Source organism: Chanos chanos, chromosome 8 (genome assembly GCF_902362185.1).
Source record: "Chanos chanos chromosome 8, fChaCha1.1, whole genome shotgun sequence".
NCBI lineage: Eukaryota > Metazoa > Chordata > Actinopteri > Gonorynchiformes > Chanidae > Chanos > Chanos chanos.
In genome coordinates, this window is record NC_044502.1 from 21265849 (window position 1) to 21286954 (window position 21106).

The 21106-nt window shown below is 38.0% G+C and overlaps 1 pseudogene; it reads left to right on the forward strand.

Annotated features, from left to right (window-relative positions):
• The window catches only part of LOC115819451 (Ig heavy chain V region XIG14-like), a 230348-nt pseudogene extending 212823 nt beyond the window's left edge, over positions 1 to 17525 (forward strand).
• Positions 17526 to 21106: the final 3581 nt, after the last annotated feature.

The window sequence follows — 21106 nt, forward strand, 5'->3', positions numbered from 1 at the left end:
GTAAATGGTGAGTCCTCTGCACATACTGAGGTAAAGTTTGGAGTCCCGCAAGGTTCTGTTTTAGGCCCACTGCTTTTCTCTCTATATATGCTACCTATAGGTAATATTCTCCGTAAACACGGTATTAGCTTCCACTGCTATGCTGATGACACACAGTTGTATGTCTCAGCGAAGCCAGACGAGAGACACCAACTTAACAAAATTGAGGAATGTCTAAAGGATATTAGGCACTGGATGCTTACTAACTTCCTCTCACTCAACTCTGAAAAAACAGAAGTACTTGTACTAGGATCACATGCAGCCAGGAGTAAGCTTTCCGATCACATAGTTACCCTGGTTACCTTTCTCTTTCATCAGGTGCGGCAGTAAAAGACCTTGGTGTAACAGGATAAGAAATGCATTGTCATTTCAAGATGCTGAAAAATTGGTTCATGCTTTCATTACCTCTAGATTAGACTACTGTAATGCCTTACTGTCTGGATGCTCTACTAGGTGTATAAATAAGCTACAGTTAGTTCAGAATGCAGCAGCCAGAGTTCTTACTAGAACCAAAAAATATGATCACATCACCCCTATCTTATCCACACTGCACTGGCTCCCAGTTAAATCTCGTGTTGATTATAAAATCTTACTATTAACATATAGAGCATTAAATGGTCTTGCGCCACAGTACCTGCACAAACTCCTGGTCTTTTATGATCCACCACGCCAACTTAGATCAAAAGGTGCAGGCTATTTGTTGGTACCTCGAGTTATGATGGCTACAGCAGGGGGCAGAGCCTTCTCTTACAGAGCCCCACAGTTATGGAATAGCCTCCCAATTAATGTTCAAGACTCAGACACAGTCTCTATGTTTAAGTCAAGGCTGAAAACTTATCTGTTTAGCCAAGCCTTTTGCTAATAGCTCTTTACTAGGCAAAGGAGCAGATCTGGAGGGTTCTCGGGCATAGAATGTTTGGTGAACTGGGATGTTTGGATGCTGTCGCCCCCCCCCCCCCCCCACTCTAACATGTTCACTCAGGTTTGTTGACTGTGGAGTGGGTGGCCGCCTTGTGTCCCAGAGCGCCATCATGTCCATATTACCTTCTAGCTCTCCCTTTTAACTATGCTGTAATAGCTAGTCTTGCTGAAGTCTCTGCCTGCACTCGGCACACGATGTATATTTTCCCTTAACCATTATGTGGAAATGAACATCTAACAATGTCTCTCTCTCTCTCTCTCTCTCTCTCTCTCTCTCTCTCTTTCTTTCTCTCTCTCTCTCTCTGTCGAGCCACACATGCTACTCCTGAGACACCAGTGATCCTGACTCCTCCCGCCCTGTGGACCGATCCATCCTGTTGTTATTATCTTTAATCCCCCTGTCAGCCTCCTGTCTGCATCGCCATCCCCTTTGTTCATGCCCCAATTTACTTTCAATTGTAACTGCCCACGTGGTCGGCACCTATTGCACACCTGTCTGGCCAAGGAGGGGTCTCCTCTCTCTGTGGTCTTTCTCAAGATTTCTCCCATTTTCCCATTTCCCTTTTGGGTTTTGGGGAGTTTTTTCTTGCCCGCCATGAGGAATAAGTCAGGGGGTGCCGTGATATTTTGATTTGACTGTTGTGGCCTGTAAAGCTCTTTGAGACTGTAAACAGTGATATTGGGCTCTAAATAAACTTGAACTTGAACTTGAACTTGAATCGTAGTACTATTGTTAAATTAACAGAGAGAAGCTGGTATGTTCTGGGGGTAGGGGCTTACAGTTCAAAAGAGGGTTTCAGTCATTGTGTGAGGAGGGAGTAAGGAGATGTTTTGACAGAGTGTAGCTGTAAGAGTTAAGAACGGATAACTGATATTTGATAATTGAAAGTAGCAGTTTGTTTATTTAATTCTTTGTTGTTCTATTTTTCTTGTAGTTTTCTTGTTTTTTGTACTTGTGAATATTCATTGCGCTTTATATGTTACAATAGGTTATTTGCATATGACGTCACAAACTGGCACGCTTTCCAGATGGAGGGCAGGAAACTGGAGGCAGGTTCACCAACCCTGCAGCAATGCCTGTGCAGAGACAAAACAATAGGTGTCTAATATTGAGTCAGATGCAGTGTAAGTTTATTGTATAGTTCAAAAGGCATACAACAAGCTGAGTCAGGTCCCGGGGAGTGACTGACGCCTTCTCACAAAGCACCAATTTTTATACATGTTTCTCAAAAAAGATACATATTACCTCATCTCTTTGTATGTGGGGCGCCTTTGCTGGCCCATATTCACAGATCCCCTCTTGTCTCTGATTTACGTTACTTCATTTTTGCTTATATCCTTTACATTTAGCACCAATATTTACTGCCCTGCTGATTAGTGGAGTAAGATATATCATGAAACCTTTAACGTTTCACCCTCTACATATATTATGACTGACCACAACACTCTGGCAGAGGTGCCTTCCTTATCTCACATGCAGCCCCCTAAAGGGCCTCACAGGCCTTTTCTTTTTGAACATAGAGAACTTGACATTTCTTACAACACAAAGGATTGTATAATTATAACTGTTAATATAAATGATTACATTGATTCACCCCAATAATAATGAATACATTATTGTTACATTGTTTATCATGGTTGCTACAATGGTTATCTTAAGGGAGAGTAATATTTCTCCAACACAAGTAGGTCAGAACAGACGGACTACGTTACGGCTGATACAACCAGAGCTCAACTGACACTAAGCCGAACTGTAGTGTGTCGGAACCAAAAGCTGAACTGTAGCGTAGCTGAACTGTAGGATAGCAGGGAGTCTGGCATTTTATCTGATTTTCAGATTGGGGGTGCTGCTATCCTTTTTGGGGTGTCTCTGCCTGAAGGGAGGAGACACTCCTTGAAATTTAGAAAGTATTAATTTGAGCTTGGTTGAAATAATTTGACATAACTTTACATAACCCATTAAAGAATAGTAAAATTACATCCGCGTACTCGTATCTGCCGCATTGTATGCTTCCGAACAAGACCAAATATGGTTTCTTTATCATTAAAAACAGCACAGTTACACCAATGGTCATAAAATTAGCTGCTCATGACTTGGCTCCTAGTCATTCGTAAGTCCTACCGCGCTTTTATGACTATAGGAATGGTTATGGCTCGATAAGCATACTTATGTGACAACGCCATATGGTTAGTTTAATTTTTATTTTGTCTTACATAGTTTGTACTCGAGTGGAGCAATGCAGATGGGTTCTGTGGCATGGTCTGAATTCCATTCTCACCAGGAACTAACCTCCCAGGGTGCTCTAGTCTCCCTCGCAATTAAACGTTATCAGCATTTGACCAAATGGTCTGGGGGTTGCTGTGCTAAAACATCGAGCCTGGTGTCTTTTAGGTGTTACAGTGAGGGGTTTCTGTTTTGATGTGCATCAGTCCTGAACCAGTGATCCTGACTCTTGCCCTCTGGACCGATCCATCCTGGTGTTATCTTTCATCCCCCTGTCAGCCTCCTGTCAGCGTCACCATCCCCTTTGTATGTGCTTTGTATTTACTTGAAATTGTAATTGCCTGGGTCGGCACCTATTGCACACCTGTCTGGCCAAGAAGGGGTCTCAAGATTTCTCCCATTTTCCAATTTTCCTTTTGGGTTTTTGGGGAGTTTTTACTTGCCCGCCATGAGGATTAAATCAGGGGGTGGCGTCCTGTTTTGATTTTGATTGTTGTGGCATGTAAAGCCCTTTGAGACTGTAAACAGTGATATTGGGCTCTAAATAAACTTGAAACTTGAAAACTTGAGACTTGAAACTTGAACGCAGGAAGGCCTGGGCCATAAAAGAGAGAACTGGGATCAAAGGGGATGGGGATAGAGAGGCTGAGTGAGAATGAGAGAAAGAGATAAGGAAGAGTGAAAAAGGGTGAGAGAATTTACACAACTGCAACTTTAATTACTAGGGAACACTAAAGGTTAACAAATGCCCTTTTCTTATTGAAAGCTGCATAGTGTCCGCCCAATACATCCAATGACCAAGTAAGGGCTATCCTGCATGTGAAAATTCTCTTGGTGCATTTAGCACTTAGTTCTCCTTTACTCTTCATTTTTGATTGATTATAATTTTGTTTTCATTACTTTATTGTTGTTTTTATAATTTTTGTTCTGTGTACTTTGATTTTGTTTACTTTCTCTCTTTTCTGCACCCTGCATCTCTAATGCCAGTGGGATCATCATTAAAAAAGAGACCAGTCACAGTGTTCACAGGACAAGCTGTACAATTCCATTTGTGTGATAAGGGTTAACTTAAGGTACTTTCACACATGCACTGCATGCCTGAACTTATCTACACTTTAGCCAGAGGTGCTGTATGTGAGAACATCCGAATCAGTTGGAATGCCTGATTTAGTCCATGTGTGAATAGAGCAGGTCATTGTCTGGAGTATTCACAGTGGGCAAGTGGGTGTGTTGATGCTGTTTCAAGAGCCCGACCGATACAGGATTTTTAAGACCGGTACCATTCTTTATCTTTGAGGATTTAAAAAAAAAGATAATGATATTCTTTTTTTTTTTTTTCAGAAACCCATAACATAAACAATGATTTACCCTAACATGTGTTATGTGCAGTTATTTAAGAGTCCTCAATGAGACATAATGCAGTTTAAAAATAAACTTGTTTTGTTGCCATAAATAGTACTTTGAACAAAGGTACAGCAAAATATATTAAAGTTTTGATAAATAAAAGTCAAATGTATAAAAGTACAAAAAAGTAAAAAAAAAAAAAATTATATATAATATATATGCTTATATAGTTCAATAGCTTTTCAAGTTCCATTTCTATTTTTTTGTTGTGATTAAGTGATTTATGTCTCCGTCACAAAATACATACAAGTGCTAAGTGCATGCTGTAATGTTCATGAGTTGTCATATTTTCGCTGTGTTGAATGAAACGTACCATTGTCTAAAACATTTTAAGAGAGGCACTGTATATACCAGCATGAATGTTTGGGGAAATGAACATCTGTTTGTTTATCTAGGAATCTTGTAGTTTACAGCAGGTTTAAGGTTGTTTTTTAATTAATTGGGCCAAGTGAACGATGTGTCCTTATTTGCTGAAGGACCTTAAGCCTGAGTCCAGTTGATGACCTCAATGGCTCCCCAGAATCTGTCATTTTAAAGGCTAAATGGTGTCACCCCTAAATGATGAAATTTAAGGCCTAGTGTCAAGCACTCCTTCAAGAAAGGCTCTGTAGAGATATGTTAGCATTAATGATTTGAGAAATAAGTGCAGCTGCACTAACAAAGTAGCACAGAGTTGGGATTCAAAATGCCCACCAATATCTATAAAATAAACCAAATGGCCTTGCCACCATAAATGATGAAATTTTCACTTTATAATTTTTTGTGTTACTTCTCTCTTTGAAAATGATTTAATCAATGTTTAAATATTTGAGTGATTTCATAAATGTATTTGTGGCTGGTGTGTTTTTAGAAACCTCAACATCAGTTTTGTTCCCAGTCATTTCAGTTTTGAAAAGAAAATTTCAAGACAAACTGGATAAGAGACTGGATGTATGTGCAAGTGACCAGCATTTATTCAACACAGCGCAGGCAAGAAAACAGAGGCACAGGAACATAAACCTTAATAAATTAGGAGAAGCCAGATTCAAAACAACTCTTCTCCTGGGACCATCAGGGCAAGGTCAGGATAGAAAAGACAAAGACTTTACCATGGTAACTAAGGAAAGTGAGGTATATTTATACAAACAGAAAACCAGGCTTGATTAAGAAATACAGCTGGAGCCACTGACTGCCTTGGTTCAGTTAGTTATTCAATCAACGAAGTGACCAAATGAAGAAAACCAACTCAAAACAAAATTTTATATGGTAGAAGTGGATAGCAGCCAGTAGAGGGCAGAGTAAACCAGGGCGTGACAGTCTTTATATTTTTAAATATCCTCAGTCTCCATCATTGTATTTTACAAACCATTTTGCTCAAGAAACTGTAGCGAAAAGGCTTCCTAAAATTTATAACAAATCTAAAAATTTTTCTTCTTTGAATTGATTTATTTTTCTCAGTGATGATCACAGTCACAATATTGAGAGAAACTGTGAAGTTGTTTAACTGGAATTGTGAGCTCAGAAGTATATGAAGTAGTTTACCATACAGCATAAGCAATTACAAAAAATTAAGCCTCATTCACTACACAGAGCTTAAGGAGAACAGAGTAGACTGTCAGGTTTGTGCTGTGCTGATAATAGAGATCCATGTTTCAGATGTCTGCCTTTGACTTCAGTCATACACTAAAAGCTGAATCACTGACACGCTTAGCAAATTTATAGATTACATTAAATAATCTCTAGTTCAGAACATAAATTAGTTGTCCTGTGTTAATGAGAAATTACTTGAAGTTAACAAGAGAGGGCACTTTTTTCTTTCAAATCTTGCCAAGAGCACTCAGTGAGTTCTAATATGAAAATCTAATGAATGTTGTCATACAACAGCCCCAAAGGCCAATGCAAAGTCTCTACCTCTATAAACATGACAGCTATGCAGACTAATGCAGGGAAAATCCCTCTGAGCTCTAGAGAGGACAGAAGAGCGGCTTCCATCAGTTCATTTTCATTCAAAAAAAGGTTACCTGTGTGTTTGCTGCTGCTGTTAGCAGCTGTACAAAGTAGGTTTATGCTTCATTGGAAACAAACAAGTTACTCATTTTCCAGATACTTGTACAATTTATGATTTTTCCAATATATCTTTGTCTGTTTTTCCTACAGGTGTCCAGTGTCAGGTTCTCACTCAGTCTGAACAGTCAGTGCTTGTGTGTCCAGGTGGAGCCCACAAACTCACCTGTGTCTGCAGTGGATTTGCTCTGTCAAGCTACAGGATGCACTGGGTCCGTCAGGCTCCTGGAAAAGATTATGGATTATGCACCACTACTCAGAGTCTGATAAAGGAGCAGCCAAGTCAGTGCAGGGCCGCTTCACAGCATCCAAGGACAGCTTTAATTTCTACCTTAATATGAACCAGCTGAAGACTGAGGACACAGCAGTTTATTACTGTGCTAGAGATTCACTGTGATTAAACTCAATCAACCAACTGTACAAAAACCAAAAGGGGGAAGGATGTGGGAGGAGAGTTACAGTATCATAATTATAAGTCTCCCCCTTAGGACTAATACATTAAGCACAGCAACAACATATGGTCAGACAGTCACTTATTTATTTTCTCCATCAATTAAACTTTGTAATTACACATGATTCTGTAAGTCTCCCCCTTGCATGGCAGCCATCTTCATCTTGGTGAATGGACTAGAACATTCTAACCATGAACTGCAAATCACCCATGATTTCAAACTCAGACATTTGCAAAAATGTGAATTGATACAAAATGTGCATTCACTGAATTCAAACCATCATATCACAAGATCTTTATGTCTAATGAGGTGTAAAATGTAGGACAGTTCATTCAGAAATATTCTTTATTGTCATTGTCAATCAACACATTCTAAATTTATAGTATACCAACATTGCACCCTTGAGAATCTGATATGGAACATAGATGTCACTCAGTGAAGTCATCAAATATGATTGTTTCAAATTTCCTGGGTACAATATGAAAAACAGACCATACTGATTTCTTGCCCATGATCTATGATTCAAAGTCATTATATAAAACCATAAAAATACAAGTAAACATCACTAAATTTCATCAGAGAAGATGTATGATAGAGGATGAAAGAAAAAAAATATCGACACAATGGTCAGAGATAAATGAAACAGAAAAGACACATTTTTATGCCCCTTCACACTGTGCAAGACAAAACTCTTAGGATAGCAGTGAATGAAACAGTTTGATCTCATCTTTTGGCAATTTTTTTTGCAAGTTTTTTTTCTTTTTGTTTTGTTTTTACCTTGAGATAAAAATATATCAAAATGACAAAAATGCAACAAACACTTCTACTAAATGCTCCTTTTTCATTCACTTTTTCATTTTTTGAGCTTCAACTTATAGCCATGCTTTTCCATATATTTCCATATATTTTTGTACCCCCCAAATGACATGCTTTTCTACCTCTGGTAAAATAAGAACTGACTCTTTTTTTCTTTTTTATTATATTGTTTTGAGTACAGGTGAACTCATTAAAGAAACAAAAATACTGGTCACAACTAATGTCACTGTCACTTTTAAACCTATAGAGGGCAAACCATTCTACCCTTTATAATGACATACTGTATCTGTTCATCCATGTAAACCATTCTACCCTTTATAATCACCCCCTTGTAATGGTGATTATTTTTATTTTTTCTTCTTATTGTTCATATTAAAATGAATGTAACAAGCATAGCTGAACTTTGATAATCCAGCCTTGAATAAAGAGAAAAATTTAGAGTTTAAACTCTGATCACAATGCTTACCACTGCGTCTGTTTAAGTCTCTAGAGGGTGGACTATGCAAAGTTGATCTCCACTTCAGTGCTTTATAATCAAGTATCTTTTCATCTCTGTCTGTCTGTACAGTATTTACAGGAGCAGCTCCTGTCAACTCAATCATGGAGTCAAGAGATATTTTGTTTTTGATCATCATGTCAATGTTTGAACAATGTAAGACATTTATAAACAATTAATTTCATTTTGATGTAAGAATGTCAATATTTTCCAGCTTCACATGATGTTCTTAAATTTATATTTTTATTTAATTTATTATATTCTCTTTGTATACAGATATAATGGGTCAGACACTGATTCAGTCTGAACCAGTGATCATTAATCCTGGTGGATCTCATAAACTGACCTGTACAGCCTCTGGGTTTAATGTTGGTAGCTACTGGATGGCTTGGATCAGACAGACTCCTGGAAAAGGACTGAAATGGTTGTCATCTATTAGGCCTGATGGTGGCAAATTTCACTCCAGTCGTACAATCACCATCTCCAGAGACGACAGTAAGAATCAGCTCTATCTACAAATGAACAGTCTGAAGACTGAAGACACAGCTGTGTATTACTGTGCCAGAGACTCACAGTGAGAGAAAGGGAGGCAGTGCTGTACAAAAACCTGATGGAGTCACTTGCAGTAAAGTAATATGAGGAGTCTAACTTAAGGGGGAAGTCAGTGAGATGTAAAGACAGATGCAGATTTCTCTAAATCTTATTTTGAATAGCAGGACAATGCTTTTTTTGTTGTTGAAAGAATTTAATGAGGTAAATTGCTCTGACACATGCATTTTAGGACCATGAACAATTGAAAAGCTGGCTACAAATTAAAAACCCAGATCAACACAATGCAACTTATGGTACAGCTTCTATCACATGTTATGTAAATTTATGGATTACTTGATTTTCCAAAGTAGTATTAGTTTAATATCAATTATGATTTGAAAAGTTTGTTTGATACACATTACAGAGTTAGACTGGATTCATGTGCAGTTCACTAGATTTATTGAAACATGATCTAAAACTAGTGTAGGGTCTGCCAGGCCCATAGCCCATAATTCCCTTCCGAACCCCAGGGGTAATCTGAACTCATCTTGTCATTTTGGACTTTAACGGCATTGGTTACAGTGATACCAGATACCACATACAGCGATGACGCAATTTCGCCTTTAAACCACGGCGAAATCGAAATTCTTTGTCACTGGCATTGGATCTCTCTGGGGAGTGATCCTACCTGCATAAAGAGATACTGGAGTTCTACACGCATAATAAGGTACAGTCACTCTGCAGAAGAAGAACGAAGAACAAAGAAAATAGAACAACAAAGCTAGGTGTTGTTACCGGACTTCTGGACAAAGTTTTAACGTACTTTCTCTCATACAGTTGTGACTTTTCATTCAAATCAATTAGTTACACTGCAGGCCACGCAGTTTCCAGGAGAGGGAAAGCCACCAGATCCCTTTTCATTCTTAATCAGTCTTATGGTGTGGGTGAAAAACTGTCTTGGAACCTGCTTGTTCTCATCTGGATGCTTCTGAGGCATTTTCTGGATGGGAGCACAAAGAACACTTTAGCTGGGGTGACTGTTTTAGGGCCTGCTCTGTCCATAGCCCATAGTACCTATAACTCCCTGTTCACCTTCATGGGTCATCTCCTCCCATCTTCTCACCTTTCACCGTAACGGTATTGGATACAGCAGTGCATGTAAGTGGTGATGCAATTTCATCTTAAAACAGCTGAAAAACGAAATTCTTTCTCTGGCCGTGAGTTCTATGTGCATAAAGAGATACCCTGCAGAGGAAGAGCAAAGAACAAAGCAAAACAAAACGAGCTGTTGGTACGAGACTTCTGGTCAAATTTTTAACATACTCTCCTGCAGTTGCAACTTTTCATTTAAACTAATTAGTTACACTACAGTTTCCAAGAAAGAGAAGGCCACCTTTTCATTTCTTAAAAGAAACGTCAGCGAACAAATTTGGACTCCTTCAAAGATCCTCGGACGACCGATGGGACACCGAAGATCTTCAGCTGACAAGCTGTGAAGGAAAAGAACTGTTCTCTATGGGACACCTTTTGTAAAACGTTGCACCATGTGTTTTCCTGCTCAGTTTTTTCACATTTAACACATTTAGCAATGCAATACAAGGATGGGCCTTCTCAGTGTTGGTTTCACTCAGTTTTACACCCCATTCTGTCTCAAGTAATTTCACCAAAAATGGAATCATCTCATCACCACTTTCTAGGGGTGTCCCCAACTAAGAATTTCCATTGTCGAAACAGGTTCGTGAAGTCTTGCCTGTAGTTGACTAATCGTCGAATCATGCCTTTATTTTTTGCTCAATGATCCCTGTTCTCATTTGCGACACTGACTTCCATTTTTTCCAAACCTGAAAAAAGGGCTGAAACACCCACTTAAACAATTTGACTTCTTCACTTGGCATATGAATTTATTTTATAATAGGACGTGTTCCATGCTTTTTCTGGCTCATTATTTGAAATGTATGCATTATTGTGACCTTATAATGACAATGCCCATTTAGAATATAGAAGGCCCATAGCTGACAGTAAAAAAGAAGCCCAAGTAGGTAGGTACAAAACTCTTTTCTTCTGCACACAGAAACAACTTGATAATGAAATGACGAAAACTGAAATGAGGCCACTGTCAAGTGTCGGCATATCAAACCTCAAAGTGGCATATGAAAATGACCATAACAAAATACAGGACTGAATAACAAACGGGCTAACACATGCCTTGGATTTTTTTTTATGTTAAGTTTAATCCCTACAAGCTATAGATTACAGTCAATAGGGAATAAACACTATTCTTTAAACTATTCCTTAACATTAACATAAAACAAGCATTTTAATGCCATGCAGTGCAGAACAATGTCAACGCAAAGTAGAATAAAATGTACAACAGCATTTGGATTAAATAGAATGGGATAAACCTGTTCCTAAGGTATTTTAATAAGTTATCAGGAGTGCACGTTTGGGTCATTATTGTTAATTTCTGTTTATTTATTTATTTTTAATTAATACGGAGAAGATTTCTGAGGCATATAATGGAATTCTGTGCTGTTCCTATATCTGACTTCCATTTTTTTATGTTCAAATGGTGCTATTCTGTTCAAATGTACCCTGCTCCTTTGCAAGTCAGAAGAAAAACAAATGTAAGAAAGAGAGGGGGCCAAAGACGACAACATCAGCATTTTGTGCCGGAGCACGGAGTCACCCTTACATTCAGCACCACCATACAGTCGAATGGAATGATCCTTGTTTCATAACCAGATTTTGCAACGATTCGACTATGAGATTGGCAGTTGAATCGGGCTCCTTAGATCGAATTGTCAAATAGTCGACTATTTGGGGTCACCCCTACCACTTTCCAGTAATTCCGGCACATTCAGCAGTTTGAGATTTTTTTTCTTGCTGTCGGTTCTCTAGTATGTCGACGTATTCCATCTCTTGCTCAAGATACTTTTGCAACTTAGCTATTAAACTCTGCTGGGTGCCTAGTTGGATTGGTCATGTACATCTCCGGTGAGTACTTCAAGTTTATTATCAGTTGAACCCACTCTTTTAACCAGAGACAACATAAGAGTGTTTGTAATTCCAAGAGTTTATCAGTTTTGCATTCCAAATCATCGAACCTTGCAACGTTTTGCCGGCATTTCTTTGTTTGGGGATCTTGTGTGCATACGCCCTCCCCACTCTTTTTTTAGTAATCTGTAGCCCGTTGTAACTCTAAAAGTTACAAAATGAGTTATATAATGATACTTTCAGTACAATTTAGTACATATAGTTAAGTAACTTTGGATAGTTTGCCTTACGGGACCGGGAGCTCTAACCTTTCTGACCTCTCAGGCCACACATGCTCCCACTAAAAAGATGCTTATGCATAGGGGGACCAATGACCAGCATTTCAACTAAGCATCAGGAAATTTGAAAAGATCCAACCCTTAATAGCACAAAGGCACACCTAAAGGTTGGTCAATGCAGAGCGGTCATTGTGCTTGATAGGTGAGAAAATCTGATATCGTCAGCATAACTATGGAAGTTGATGTTTTAACTACAAACAATGTCACCCAAAGGGAGCAAGTGAAAAGAGAATAGAAGAGGGCCAAGGAACAACCCCTGAGGAACACCATAGTTAAGCTCACGGTACTCAGAGGCCACATTATTATGGTGGACACACTGCTTTCTTTCTGAGAGATAAGATTTAAACCAAGAAAAATTCCATGCAAAGAGGAATATTGTTTGTTTTAAACTAACTGAAAAGACGTAGAACTAATGACTCACTTAGTAAAAAATCGGGAAGTGCATGTGCAAATTTAACAAAAATTGGGGAAAAGAGAGAATACGGGCTTGACATTGTAGTGCAAGCTAGCTAATACTGATGGAATATGTCTTGCCCATACACCCTGGCTTTATAAACATATCCAAAAATTACAGGAATGGCACAAGATATATTTTAAGTGTTGTTATGAGCAAAACTAAATTTGTAGTGTAATTAACTAACGACTAGGTGTCTTGTTAATAGTATTATTCAGGCCTCAATACTGTTTGTTTTATTACTTAGTAACAAGAAACTTGCAATGCATTTTGTTATATTCCAACCGTTTGGCCAGAAGAAAAATTCATACTCAAAGACAGTCATGTAAGAGTCATGTTGCAATAAAAAAAATGATTAAGGTGAAGTTGTATGTTTATCTGTCTGGAGCTGAAGAGGTAAGAAGCAGAAAGACCAAGGAGGAAAAACTGTCCCAGAATACCTTTTATAAATTAGCTACTTCTGTTTAATCTGTTTTTTGTCATTAAGGTCTATTTGTTAGCATTCACCTCATCTGAATGAATGAAATGAGTTTGACCTTATTAGTTAGTGACTAATGAGATTTAAACATATTTAGTACTCAAAGAATTATGGTGAAGCAGTGTTTATATATTTCAGGATAAAAGATAATTCAGCCTGAATATATCTGACATTTGTCTTTCATGAAAAATGTCTTTAAACCATCCACCCACTTTCTTTTATCCTTTTAACCTTTTAACTCGGAAATTTCAGCTCTCAGTTTGTTCTCTGTTAGATTTTGTTTAGTGTAGCAGAACATGCTGCTATGTCTTAAACTTTACAAAATTTATACTGATTATCAAATTTGTTTCACAGAATTTAAACATTGCATGGATTTGAAATGAGATGATTTCTATGGTGACTTCGTGTCATTGTGTTATAATGATTTAGTGTTAGTTTTGCTTAAAAGTAACCTGCTAGATTCAAGTCAATAACTGATAATTTGCTTTCTAATCACAGTTGGATGGTGAAATAATATTTTCCACCAGTCCAGCTCAATATAAATATCTCTTCTGCTCAGAATGACCATTGCAACTTCAGCTTGTGTGTGTCTTTGCTTTCAGCATTATTGATCCAGGATATTAAATAACCCTAATAATAACAACATATCCCTCTATCTTTGATATGTCTGGTGTATTTCATAGATACATAATGCAAACTGCTAAAGCCAGTTTCTGCTCACCTTTACCTTTTAAAATGTCAGATGGCAACTGTGGCATCACATATTATACACAATATATATATTACCCAGCAGAAAAGTAATTGGAAATTCATCTGGAAGTTCCACAGGTTCTCGGGAAACTAAATTTTGTATTAGGAAAGATGAATCCAGCAGCACAGTGTCATAATCAGACCAGAGTCTGCAAACTGAAGAAACAAGATTTGGTTTTAGAGCTTTGGGAACAGTGACCTTCTGCTCCCAGGAGTCTTATAGCTGCTGTAACGGCTAAAAACAAACATAGAGGGCTGTCTTTCTCCTCAAATTATGTTTAATTTAACTGATGTGGTAAACTACTCAATTAGATATTTGGAAACTCAAAAAGTCAAAGTAAGTGAATAGTATAGGGGTTATGAGGAAGGTAACGTTTTCTTTGTTTATTTCGATGCATACCTGTTTGTAATTTGTCAAGACCAATTTACATGAAATCAGTTTTTAAAAGAGGACAAACACAAAAGGAATTCTTGCAGAAAAATTCTTTTTATAACTTTGAATTATGTGTCTGCTTTGGTCTCAGTGCTCCATAATATTCTCAAGAAAATAATTGCTTATGACATGAAGCTAATCCATGTGATTTAAGAGATTTTTAAACTATTCATGAGTTAGGATAGTGTTTTCATGTATTGTGTTTGAATATTTGTGAATTTGTTTTTTGTTAAAATCGTGCTTAAGATGTATGGTGCTGTGGATCTTTAAATTGAAGTTTTCAGTGCACTGCAGATGGGAAGAACCTCTTAAGGAGTTTTGTTCTGGGGTTGAATCACTGTGTATTACTATGGTACCACAGTGATAATACACTGTACAAAACTCAACAACTTCCACAACTTTTCTGCTCTCTGTCTGTCCCATGCACATAAGGCAAAAAGTTAAAAGAAAAGTGTGTAAGCTGTGATGACTAATCATGTTTTTAAAAGACAAATGCAATCTCTCAAAGGTATCTAGGTCAGTTACATGACCTAAATCAAAGTATTAATTATATTTTTCCCTAGATGCATTAACATGCCAGTTTTAAATTTAGGGAATAAGTGATGGATAATAAAATAGGCCCATTCATTCATTCATTCATTCAGTCAGTCAGTCAGTCAGTCAGTCAGTCATTTTCCTTTCACATTGTGCCTGTTATTCACTCAGTAGTTAGAGAAGACCAAAAATTAAACTGGACTTTGTCCACAGTTATAGATTCAACAGTGTTCAAAACAGGAGTTACAGCTAAGACCTGTTAAAGAATTTATTTGATACATCAGCGAAGTTTTGAAATTCGGACCGTGATTCATGACCAATGAGAGGCCGCATGAAGCAAAGGACTTCGTTATGTTTTTGTATTGCTTTTATATTGAGGTTTATCACTGTGATGACTGGGGATGGCTGGGTAGCACTGTGATAAAACCTCGTTCAAAAACCCAATATAGCGTTGTCACTCGAAATGGAGACTGAACGTGGATTGAAGAAAATCTCTCAAAGAGAAATTGTCCATTTTACGTAATACATGATAACCTTCTTCATGATAACATTCTTCTGGCCATTCCTCAGCTGTTTACAGGAGCATGGGACAAATTTTAAAAAAAATCGAAAATGGGAAAGGTTTAAGGCATGGTGGGGTTTTTGTATGAGCGCTGTCGAGTAACGTAGCACTGTGATTATTATGGCCATTTTGACTACTGGGGTAAAGGAACTCGAGTCACCGTAACAGCAGGTAAGATCTTCGCTTTATTTCGCTTTACATTAACCAACCGTAGAATTAGAACATTTCTCTTAGGACAGTTTGGAATATTGATGAAGTAAAGAGCCAAAGACAGAAACACTGAAAGTTCCGCGATCAAATCTGTAACGGGGATACACTTAGATTTGCCGTTGAACTAGACTGTATGTAGATTTTAATAACTAAAGTAGTGCTATTTTTATCTTAATTAATGTAACCTGCTGTCACTTCGATCATGTAACGAACTAACGAGCTTGTCCGGATGCTCATGTAACGAACTAAGCGACCTACGTTCCTTTGATGAGGGAAAAGAACAAAGCCTGGTATATTCTGTAAGCAACTGTAAGCAATATGTTTTGTACTTTTGCTCAAACAAGACAGCGGGGCAGTATGATGTGAACGAAAATTCTACGGTATCAGATCATTTTGGAAGCACAAATAATAAAAAGATACGCACAAAACTAGGTCTTATTCACCCTTTTTCGATCTTTGATTTTCTATTCTAAACTGCGCTTAGCTGCAATATGGTATTTTATTGGCATGGGCTATAGTCCAAGTATATTTATATGCATAAATCAACATACCAGAGATCAAATAGTTTGATAGGTTCCAAGTGTATTTATTAGATCAATATATAGCCTGTAGACATTAATTCAGACTCCGCATATACCGATATCTGTATATCCACGAAATCAGAGAATCTATGTCATCTTTAAAATCAAAATTAATTTGAAGGGCTGCGTTGGCTCTCACTTTAATAGCTATCATGATTCAGTGTTTAGTGCTAATGTATGAGGAAGAAAATTATAATTGTCCGTTATTGATTTTAAAATGTGCAAATGTGTTGCAGTTACTTTCAAATATACTAAAGAGTACAAAGAATGTTTAAAAAAGCTAATAGCAAGTCTTAAATGAACAGTAGAAGATGTATTGATTTTCTTGCACTAACGCTGGGCATGCTGTGTTATTTAAGTACCCAAAACCGCGTACACAAACTATTCTGATGACCGTAAAATCCGGATTGACATTTGACATTTGGAACGTGATACAGTAAGACTACGCGTTTCTAGCACGCGTCATAATATGTTCACTTAAAGCTGTGCGGTTCTACTACGTTTTGCGGTTTCTTACAATTGTCACTTAGTCAGTGCATATGCAGATAAATCGTCTTTTCCGAGGGAGTTCCCGAAGAACACGCTGAACTGTCACTTATTATGGCAGAACTACAACTGGTTTTCTCATTGTCAAACAAAAACATCGCTCCGGTCAGTGCGGTCATATGGCCTCTCAGACGGTAACAGTGTCCTTGTCTTTCGCTGTCGTCACTGCACAGTGTGCTGAGGTTACCGTCTCAAATGTTATGAGATGAAGATGAAAAGAAAACGCATTTCTACAATGCATGCGGTGAGATGCAGCGTGTGACACTGTATCAGGCAGAGTGACAGAGCAGCAGTACATATCTTACATATTCTCTTGCAGCTGTCTCATGTTTTTGTTATTGTTTTATAGTTCCCACCAGCATAACATTTATGTTTCTCTTTTTATTTATCAAGCTTCAAATTCGGTTCCGAATTCTCTGTTGCCCTTGAGGCAGGGCAGCTCTGACTCCAATGAAATCTATCTTGGCTGCATCGCCACTGGTTCATGGTCCCTGAACTTCAAATGGAAAGAGGGCAGTGGAGCTGACCTGAGAGACTTCATTCAATATCCTGCTGTATTACGGGATGGAAAGTATGTAAAGGTTAGCCACATTACTGTGAAAAAGACAGACTGGGACAACAGAAAGGAGTTTAAATGTCTGGAGGCATCAGGAACAAAGTTGGAAAGAACCTTTCAGAGACCAGGTATGAATGAGTTAGATGCCACAATACCTGTTTGATTAAACATATTTAAATTGACATATGCATGTTAAGTTTAAGGATGAGGAAAAAAGGGATTTAGTTTCATTTTTCGGTATATGGCTTCACTGTATTTATTTGTTTGTTTGTTTGTCTGCCCAGAAAACAGGCAACCAACTATAAATCTAGTGAAAGCTGATGTGGGCAAATCAGTTATCTGTGTGGTTGAGAATTTCTATCCGAAGGGCATATCTATTAACTGGAAAGAAGGTGACCAGAAAGTGAGTGGTCAGAACTTGCCGGCGACTCGCAATAACTTTGGCCATTATTCCACCACTAGCCTGTTGAGAGTAAATGAGAGTGCATGGAGAGAGCAGGTGCCTTACACCCGTGAAGTGATGCATGACGGACAATCAAAGAGTAGCACACGAAAATGTACAGGTAAAGTATTATGACAAATACACACACAGCTATGCATTGTCATACTTATCATTCAAATGTAAAACATGCACGCATGCATGCAGGCAGTCACGCACGCATGCATACACACACACACACACACACACACACACACCCACTGAGGATATATTACTGAAGTCTTATGTGACATTCCAGGTAAAATGATCTGTTTTCTTTTCAGATCCACCGACTCTGACAGTGAGGCCACCGCTTGTGAAAAAGCTGTTTGGAGAAAAGAAAGCAGAACTACAGTGTGTGGTAAATGGAGATAACGAGGATGATGTGAACACAGCCAGTATGAAATGGACTGTGCAAGGAAAACCACGAGACAGTACAGGACCAGAAGGAAAAGCTGTACGAGGAGAAACTGGTTATATAAAGAGCAGCACTATCAGCCTCCCTCTGGAGGAGTGGATGAAGGGGGTTGAGGTGGAGTGCTCAACTGAGAAGGAAGGGAGAAAGATTTCAAACAAAATTAACTTCAAAAAAGGAGGTGAGTCTCGGTCTCACTGGATCAGCTCTGGCTGTAGCTCTGACAGTAGCTCTGGCAGTGTGAATTAATAGATATACAGAAAACAAGTTCAAATGTTCAAATACTTCTGACAGCTGTATCAGTGATTTATTTGTTGCGTTGCCCCTTTGTTTTTGACTTGGCAAGTTTTATTTGTGTTGTATAAAGATAGATCTGGACAGAGAGAAGGGTCAATGATCAAGGGTCATCTATTGGCTGGGCTCAGATATTTCTCTCTCTCTCTCTCTCTCTCTCTCTCATCTATCTATCTATCTATCTATCTATCTATCTATCTATCTATCTATCTATCTATCTATCTATCTATCTATCTATCTATCTATCTATCCACCTGCTTGTGTGTGTGTGTGTGTGTGTGTGTGTGTGTGTGTGTGTGTCTAATTGATGCTTTGAATCTTATTTCCTCAGACAAGTGCAGTCCGAATTTGATGATTTATAAACCTGAGGAGGAAGGCTCTGGATCCCATGACAAAGTGTCTCTGGTGTGTGAGGTCAGAAGCTCTTCTGTCTGTGATGTCTATGTCATATGGAGGCTGGATAATACCTTTCAGGAAGGAAACACCACTGCCTCCATCAGCAAAGAGAACAAGTTGACGGTCGTCAGTGTGCTGACAGTCTCCAGAGACCAGTACAGCAGGTCCAAGTTCTGCTGTGCTGTTCTACACTCCAACTCAACACCTGACTTCATGCCGCTGGAGAAAACTACATCCGAGAGTAAAAATCAATCTAAGTGTCCTGAGTGTCCTGTTTCAGTATTGTGTAAGAAGTAAAGTGTCCTTGTTAAAGTTGTTTTTCTATGTCTCACACAGTCCAAGGTGAACAAAACATGTCCAGTACAAAAATCCATTCATTACCAGTTAAGAGAGAACATGACCATGCTTACTGATTAAAAAGACATGGTCTTCCTCACCTGGGTTGTCTGAGATGCTTTTGTCTTGTTTCCTTCCTGCTGAGTCCTTTTCCAGTGTGTTCCTGTGTCACTAACCTTACTCCTCTTTGTCTGTATACAAGTGTCATTAGTCACACACAGAACAGTGTAGTCTCTTTATTCCTGTCTAAATCCCAGTCAAAGCTCTGCTTCTACTGCTGTCATTGATAAGGCTAATCATAAACACTGTGCTACAGAGTGAAAAGATTTCCCTCTGAAAACCTGACACAGATTAAACACAGGACTATAATATTTTTAACTGCTCTTCCAACATATTGTACCACAGAGATGACATCCAAATCAAAGAGTTTGTATTGAAAATGCTGCATGTGTGAGTTGAGTAAGATTCCATGAAATGCTTTTTGTCAGTGGGCTCTGCTCTGTCTAATGTTTGATGGAATTGCTATTCTCGCTGTTATTACTGTTACCTTGTGTGTCTGTCCATTTCAGTTGCCTGTGTTGGAATGTTATTTTAATAAAGCACTCTTTCTCTCTTGTTGCATTACATAAAAAGCAAACAAACAGATACATTTATTGAACTGCAATTGATAAAACACAGAATTCAATCTGCAGGGATACCTACAACATTGCTTTTAGTACCTGTATTTTGTAGAATTAACTTTCACATCTCATTCAACAATGGCCATTATTTTTTAAGGCTGCAGTCCTCATTAAAACATACTCATATTTCAACACTTTACCACATTGACTCCGTTAATCACAATTTACATAACTTTGAATCAAGTATAAGCTATAAATACATAAAAGATTAGAAAATTAAAAAGTTGCAGAGAGGTGAATGCTCAAGAGAGAGTTTATACCTCAACCATAAACATATTTTTTTACAATAATAAAAATAATATTTGACAGCATATGTATATATCTGAGAAACAAAAAGGGATTGTGACATGTAGCAGGGCCATTTATGTATATGTTCAAGCAAACTTGCACAAACAGTTAGCATGAACATGATGTGGTACATAGTAGCTGCTTGCAATGTACATTTAATGTAGGTAGAAGTACATATGCATAACATTGAGCATACATGTGTATATAGGTCATGTTTAATGTTTATCTGTTTTATGTCAGTGTCGTGGCAACATGTGTTCAATCTACATTGGTTTTCAGCCCCAGTTGCTTGTCCCGACACAGACTGCAGCATGTTATTCAGAGATCCTTCAGCTTTCACAGACCGTAAGACAAAAATGTGTGTGTGTGTCTGTGTGTGTGTGTGTGTGTGTGTGATGTCAGGTGGTCCATCAGATCCTGTGCCAATTGATCTGTTGAGCTGTGATGAAGATTTTAAGGAAGATGAGTTTAGTCGTCTGTGGTCCACAGCTTCCACCTTCATCTTCCTCTTCCTCATCTCTGTTGTCTACAGTGCTTTTCTTCATATTTCCTTCTCATCAACAAGAATACAGTGATCATGTAAGTAAAGTAAAATACAATTACAGAGAGTTATTTTTACACAATATGTTAGGAGTTAATGATGATAATGATGATAACGATGATAAAAAAAGTATTCCTTTAGAATAGTCCAACACCTCTTATAAAACTGTCTTGAATAAACATTCTGAAAGGAAACAATCTGTTACTTCGCATACATTTTCATAAACTATTTCTCTTTATCCTCAGATGAAACCATGAACAACTTGGACCAAAGGCAGATTGGACCATACATATAATATAGATATAAATGTTTGTTG